Source organism: Charadrius vociferus, unplaced genomic scaffold, assembly GCF_000708025.1.
Source record: "Charadrius vociferus isolate BGI_N301 unplaced genomic scaffold, ASM70802v2 scaffold494, whole genome shotgun sequence".
Taxonomy (NCBI): domain Eukaryota; kingdom Metazoa; phylum Chordata; class Aves; order Charadriiformes; family Charadriidae; genus Charadrius; species Charadrius vociferus.
Genome location: NW_009648157.1, coordinates 937,666 through 946,012, shown reverse-complemented (window position 1 = coordinate 946,012; position 8,347 = coordinate 937,666).

Below are 8,347 nucleotides of genomic sequence, written 5' to 3'. Positions count from 1 at the left end.
AAATGTCATTTTGAGGTTTGGGTTTAAGATGGTTGATCTGGCTATAAAATTGTTCAACTCCTGCAGCAGTCAATTGCAGAATTCATCTAAGCCAGTGTGTGCCTAAGTTGAGGAGGGGCGGAAGTTGGAGGGAGGAAGTTATTTGTCTTTTGGCTTTAGGGAAGGAATGTGTGTCTTATATTAACAGAGTTCCCTGCACAAGGGAACTAGTCGAGGTACTGGCTGGCTAGTTTTTTACCTTGGCAACAGCGTTGTGAAATGCACTATAGCCAACTGAATTCTATTGTTGTTGCACTATTTGGCCGTAATTAGACCTAAAGGGACATAGATGTGAAACCTACGTTTGGGAGTAGTTATGCTTGTTTTAACAATATTCAGAGCATTGGAATAGTCTAATAGTATTCCACAATATAGAAATAAATAGGAATGATTTAGAGAATTCATTTGTTTTCCCAAAAAGCAGTAGATACAAATCTCTGAAACAAGATAAAAGGGAAATAAATAACTGCAATCTTAAGCACTGAAGACTTGTCATAGACAAAGGCCTGGTTAAATGGTAGAAATCTGAATTACATTAAATCATTGCTCTAAAAGCAGACAGGAATGGAAAGCTGTGACTTCTATTGCTTGGTGCCGCTTAATATACCATTCAAAACATGAACTGGTCAAAACTGCTTGGTTCAGTAAAAATCTGTTTAAAGACCTGAGACATAACAAATGGATTTTACCACAATGAGATCTGAATAAAACAATGGTGCATTTAATTTCTGGAAGAGAGAGGAAGCTTTAGGAAAGTATTGTCCATTTCTTGTGTCAGAGATGGCCTTGGGGGAGGAGAGGTAAGCCACTGAGCTCTTCTGTGTCAGGGATGATGCAGATGCGGATGTAGTTTGCAGAAAGGTTTTTCAGGTCAGGCTCTTTGCATTTTCATGCAAATTTCAGTTGTAATTCCTGGGAGACTGCTATTACTGATGTTGGAATTGTGGGGTTTTCATTCCATTGTTTTTAGAAAGGATGTTTTTAAAAACAGCTGGAAGGAAAGCTACCAGAGTCCACTTTTTTATGTAAGTGCTCACAAGCCTATCCAAGGAGCGGGATGTTCATGTCTGTAGTATTCTCTTTAGAAATAATTCAAACATTGTCTGAGAGGCTCTCCTGACCATTGAGCTGCAGGTTAAAACACATGGTTGCAATTTTGACTCCGTTGCTACGCTTGAAACATTGTGCAGCCAGGTGTGCAGACCATGGGGGCAAGCGGGGAAAAAAGTACTGGAATACAGCATGATGCTGTAGCATATTCGTTGAGATAGATGGATACAAAGGAGACATTTTGCAGCTGAAGTTTTTTTTCCTATTTTCAGATTTAACATAAGCAAAAGATAATCCTGCAAAGGCAGACTGGAACTCAAACTTTTCTGCTTTCATACGGATGCCTAAACTTTTAAGCTTTTATGTGCCCTACGGTGACCTTCACTGCAAAGTGGGTAGCACTTTTTGCTTATGTCTATGGTATAGCATACTTGTTTCACCTTTCCATGGATGACACAGGTTCTCAAAAGGTGAGTGGAAAATAAAAAAAGACATCTGACAAGAAGCAAATCCTTCTTTCTTCTGAAAGGAGCACTCAGTCTTTGTGTGTAAGGGAGCTAAATATCTTACAGTCCCAAGCATGTGTTGCGAAATCTGGCTAAAAAAAATCCTGAAAGCACAGCCTTCCTTCACATGCACGTTTTTCAGCTGTTTAAAATGGTAACATATTGGAGTGTTGCACAAATGTGTAGGAATGGAAAACAACAGGAGATAAATTTTGTATCACCTGTACGCCTGCAGAAATGAAGACGTTAGCAGAGTGACACCTAAATACTGCAACATACAGATCTCACAGGGACATGAGAGCTAGTTAGCCTTGCTTCTGCTGAGATAAATGCCAAATGTTATGATTTTGATGGTGAATTTTCCTGAAGACTTCATGAACATTTTTACACTTGAGCTTCTGCACCTGCAGGGTGCTGTGGTGGATGGTAGCAATTGGAGCCTGGCTGGGCATGAGAAGAACCATGTAGGCAGCGCCCTTTCGTGGGCATTCCTTCTTTTTAAGCACACTAATGAGTGTTACTTTACAGGTTTGGATTTTCCTCTCCTCTTCACTGCCTGAGTGGTAGAGACATGCAGTGTAATGCAGAGGAAAGAGATGTAAGACTTTTCCAGCCTAAGAAACAGCTGCTTCAAGAGGCTTCTAATGCGGCAGTACCTGGATGGGAAAAAAACCCAATGAATCATCATTTAGCTTTGAAGAATAAGCATGGCCACAAGGCTTTCAAAGGGGGTGGGTGCCCCACTGCCTGCAAACACCAAGTTTTAGCCCATGAAGAAGCTGTTGTTATTGCATAACGAGGGGATTGTCTTAATTAACAGAAAAGTAAAAACAGTCAGATATGCTCTTCCATTATGCCTTAACTATGTCATACCTTTCTAATTAGTTAAATGGAATAAAACGCACTGGAACAAGACAGGCATCACTTACACGTTAGGAAAGAGAGAAAGGGATGTGGGGGGAGCCCAATGCATATGGCTGAGTGCATGTGTATGGGCCCCCTCAAGGGAGTAGGCAGCTGCTCTGCAAGGCATTGTGTGTGTAATGAGGAAGGCGAGAGTGATGGGCCCAGTAAAGGTGAGTTTCAGCTGCAAGAGCTCTCCAGTGATATGTCCTTGCTGTATGATTTCTCAAATTACTTCAGCCAATAGATGTAAGAAATCAGGAATGAAGCTGGAGTCCCAGCTGGCTCCTGGCTGTGGAAATGTGCCCAGTGCCTGGCTGCAGAGGCTCTTTTCCTGGTGGGTTCCTCCTTAGGGTGGGGGTCTGAGCAAGGTGGCATCTCACCCTTTTCACCTCACCCTCTCATCTCTTTTCAGTTGTGCCCACTGACAAGGCAAGAGGCAATGGGTACAAATTAAACCACAGGAAATTCCATCTGAACACAGGAAAACATTTATTTTTTTTTAACGCGAGGGTGGTCAAACACTGGAACAGGTTGCTCAGAGAAGTAGTAGAGCCTCCTTTTGTGGCTATTCAAAACTCGATTGGACATGGCCCTGATCAATGTTCTGTAGGTGACCCAGCTCTGAGCCAGAATTGGACTAGACAGTTTCCAGAGGTGGTTTCCCAGCTCAGCCATACTGTGATACTGTGTGGTCACGTTGTGCTCCAGAAAGAGATGGGCAAAAGACTGCCTAATCACTGCTATTGTGTAATCCTTTGCCCATTCAAATTGTTACAATTTTTACAGATGTAAGTACGCTCAGACTTTAGCTGTTTGGTTTTTAATTTAGGAGTGTCAGGTCGTTGGTTTTGTAGAAGTATTCTGCTGTCTAGCTGCTTTTTTCGATTAAGCCTGTGAGTTCAGTAACACGTAGCAGCTGTCATCTTAAGCCAGTTCTCCATGAATCATAAGCACATTTGGCCTCATGATCATTTGGTCCTGTGGACAAAAAATTGTGTAAAGCCATTGAATGTTGTCAGATTTTGAGTCAGCATTGAAAACAATTTTATTATTTTGAGCATGTGTACATGTGCAATTAGTTCATATTACTCTGATCCACCCTTTGTGGCCAAAGTAGCAACACTCAGTCAAGCTCTTTGCCATGAAAGCATGTTGCAAAACAGTCATATGATTAGGAACCATTGCTCAGTTCTACTCAGCCCTTACAAATCCCAGCAGTCCCCAACTTTCTTTTGGAGTTTGAATAGGTTATTTGCTTTCATGTTTCACAAGGTGTAGGGTGAGGTTTCACATGGATAAAGTGTGTAGCCTGTCTTGTCTTAATCATTGAGATGATAGTTAGAATTAAGGTAATGATATTACCAATTTTTCCTTATAAGTTATGTACAGGGAAACATCACATAAAACCAAAGAGCTTTTACGTATGTATTCATGTAGGAAAAGATAAGAACCTATAAGCCAATAGTCCCACTCAGAACCAGCACAGAACAGAAAATAGATGAAAAGTATCAATATAGGGACTATATTCTCTCCATATTACTGATAGATATATATCTACAAGTATTGAATATAGATGTATGTAAATATGTATGTAAATGCTATAGATTACTGGTTTGATTCTTTGCAAAGACCAAATATAATTTTGAGAGTATTTTACAGGATAGGGTTATGTTCAAAGGGTTTTTATGTCAAGAAAAGTATCTTTCATTTCTTTTAATCCCCTTCCTGACAGCTTAGTCAAGACGAGCTTTCACTTGGGAAAGAAGAGCTATTTTACTTGGTAAAAAAGTAAGAGAAAGTCAGCTACAGAAGAATAAATTCACACAATTTGTCTCTTCCACCGTAATCTGTTTCACAGATAGCCAAAATAGGAAACTTAAAGCGTATAAAATACTAAGCACATGAAAGGATATAAAATACTAAGTACTTAGGTGACTTCCCTGGTGTGACCAGGAATACTAGAGACTGTCAACTCTAGATCTGGCCACTCTCTGATGCTTTTTGGGAAACGTGAAGAAACCAATTAAGAAACAGTTTTCACTTAGATGCACAGAAACAGACGCATGCCGTTTCTGTAAAAAATAGTGTACCATTTCACCGGCTACTGGAAAATAATAAGCAGAGAAGCGTATTTTTAAAACTAAGCAGAAGATAACTAATGAAACAAAGTGCTTAATTAACTCTTTATTTTCAACATCAAATACATTGATAAAAATCTTGCACCAATCAGGTAGCCTACCGGATTTTTCATTTAGACTTTTTTAGAACTTTTCAAGGTGCAAAACAAAGAAAAAAAAACCTCACTAAAACAAAGACATCAATAATTTTATATGCATCAGTGAAAGAACAGAATACTTCAACAAATACACTATGGCAGCTGAGCCTATACCAAAGAAAGGACTTTCCATTGACAGACTACATAGTGCACACAAAAGCATTAGTTTCATAGTATATACAATAAGGTGATACATAAAGTGGCTTGTTAATGCGAGTCTCATGACCAGCAGTCTATCCCTTCATTTTCCGATGGGCACTTTCTGAAGAAACAGACTTTTAATTATAGGCACACAGGAGTACAGAGCATACTAATTTGCAAGATGGCAGCATATACTTTTTTTTTTTTAATTTTTTGTTTGTTTGTTTCTTTAGGCACGTTTGAATGCAAAAGATTATTTTTTTTAGATTTTTTTTTTTAACACAGTGCAAAACCAAATACTCTTATGAGGAACAATCACTTCAAAAACAACTTTTGGGATATAAGGCTATCTACGTTTGAAAGATGAAAGAGAACTGTGAGTAGAAAGGGTAGGACATTAATATTAGGGAAATATTAATTTAAAAGTCTCAGATCAATTTGAGATTATGCTATAGTTGCAGGTGACAGCAAAGACTGGTTCGTATTACAATACCATCGTTAACATGAGCCTTCTTTAACATGTGTTGAATTTCTACCTGTAAAGCTATATTACAGTAGTAGATAGCATTGAAAGTAGCCATCTCTTTATCGAAAGTAAGAAATGCGCTTCACATAGGTTCAGCTAAGAATATCTTATATACAAAATCCCATTAGCTTTAGATTGGATTGCATTCCAATTTTGAAGCAGGATATTATACACACAAGAGAGGCTTGCTGTGTTCCTATCAAAGCCTATGCTAAGACTACGGCCCTAGTGAGGCAGAATTTTTACTTTGCTGGTAGTTTGTTTCATTTTAAACATTTGGCACAATTCTTAAGGAATCAGTCGGCATCAATCGGAATGGATGGAGGCTCCAATACAAACCCTGGCTTGGATTAAGGGAGTGGTTTGAGTTTTCTTTTTTTACAATTTAAAGTCCAGTGACTTGCTGACAATCCTAGCAATATCCTTGGGATCTCAGTTCAGATATTTGTTTATTTATATTTTTAAATTATTAAACCCCTCAGTGCACAGAAGGAGAAAAATCATCAAGAGATGTCACTGAAACAGAATAGTAAATTTACTACAAACACACACCAAGAAACTCTCATTAAATTATTTTACCCCAGTACAAATCCTACTGCCCCAACTGGGAGTTTTACCTGAGACAAAGTCTGCAACATCGAGACACGGCTCGAACCACTACAAACCAGAGTAGCTTTCACATATTGTTGGAAACTCAGACACCACTAAGTGCTACAGATCACCCCATCTCCGCTCCTGTCTCCCAGGCTTTTTGTAATAATTCAGTAACAACCATATTCTCAAGCAAAGCAAGTTCATCTGATATATTTCTGTTTGGCTTGTGCTGGTATTACATTGCCTGTGTTTCTAGGGGTTTTTTTAGGTTTTTTTTATTTTTTTTTTTTAAAAAATCCATGTATAAACATTATAAAATAATTTTTTCATTAGCTGTCCAGAGACATCACTATGAAGGTTTTGGTAAAAGCATAATTAGCTGCCTTGAATAGTTTTCTTTCAATTTTTTTTTTTTTACACACTATATATTTTTATTTAATATCCAGCACCAGATATTCAGGTAGTACTGGTTTGTCAGCTGCAAATATAAAGTATATATGTATATATATACACACACATAAAATAGCATCCTGTGAAATAAAAATTACCAAATGTCAGGCACAATTGTTTGCATACACGAGAGCATGATTCAGAATTACATATGAAAAAGTTGCCATTTTTGTATCGTAGACTTTGTTTAATCAATTGAATAGCTACATTCAGCTGTCTGATATGTGGACAATCGTCTTTATAGATAACTGTGGGAAGGTTACTATACTCATTAAGGTGCTGCTTCAGTTGAAATCTCATGAACAAGTTAATGACACAGATCCTAAGACTGACCCAAGGTAAATGAATGTGTTACTGGGAATCACTGTTCTTTCTTGGGTGCCCTCCACTGTTGTCACCACAAACATGGGAGGACTGCTTGAATCTAAATTCCTTCCTCGCAAGGGCTGAGCCTAGGAAAGCATTCATAATTAAGACTGTGAGCTTACTGATTATTCCTTATCTTCCAAGACACATTATGATACCCTTCTGTCTGCTGCGTACCACTTCAAATCACGCTTATCCAGCTCCACTGGGAAAATCTGTAGAGTGTAGTGGTACTTGACCTGTGTAAGTACCATCAGAATCTGACCCTCTGTTGTGAATTGCTCTCCATGAAGTACTTTTTTCCTTCTAGGCCAAATTTGCTCTTGAATCAATGTAATGAACTGTTCTGGGATGAAGGCAGGCAGGCATTCATTTAAAACAATTTGCCTTGCAGCTCATGAGCTTGATCTGTGTGTTCTGTCATAGAGAACAGCAAGTTGCACGTACAGTATTTAAAGAGCAGCTCTAATGCACACTGGGCTACAAGTGAATGATGATGGTATAAGCACGTAAATGTAACTACAGGGATTCCTGTGCTCCGTTCAGATCTTAGCCTGCACTCATTTCAGGGCATTCATGATTTTTCTAACACATTTGAAAAACAGCTACTAAACAAAACAAAATGTGCATTTTCTTTCAAGGCATTTAGGAGCCCTCCAAAAGCCCTTAGGTACCAAATTTGCACACACATATACACACACGCACACTCTTACTGAATACACAAAAAGACTAATTCTTCAACACATTCAGAAAAAAAATGACACTATAATATGCATCAATAAAAGGCCTATTAACTTACAGTGACTGCTTCACATGTTTAGGCTTGCAAAGTTTCCGAGGAATCTTCTCAGGCGTTGATGGCATCTAGCTTCTAAACTGAGGGTAGCCTCGGATATGTACATGAAACTGTTATAGACATCATTATGTACATTCACTAAAGAATCGAATCCTTGATTTGGAGCACAAACTCGTCCTATTCTTGCTGCCTTCACAATTGCTACATAACTCGCCGCACACAGACTCTGCTTGTGTAACAGGGAGCGTAATTAGACATAGGCACTCCTGTACGGCATTAGTTGCACTATTTCCTATATTTAGTTACTACAGGCTATTCCAATCAACATAATCTAACATAAACGTTTCAGCTATAGCAGAAAAAGAAGCATCCCTGAACTCTTCTCTAGCACTGTGGCGAGCTGCTGTGGAGCAGTCTAAGCACGTGCTATGACACGTCTTTACTGGCAGGGTGGTCACTTCCAACCAGCTATTGGAATAGTCCCTGGTCTGTGCTAGCTCCCAAACTGCACCTGTAAACCAGAAGTGCAGATAGCACAGGCAAAGTTTATCCTTAGGTTAATAAAATATCCCTGGCATATGTAATAATCACGTTCCAGTACCCAGCAACGTTCCCTGACACATTTAATTTTCTGGCATAGAGGCAGTCAAACAGCAGCACCGACTCCTACTTTGAATAGCACATAGTATGGATTTCTT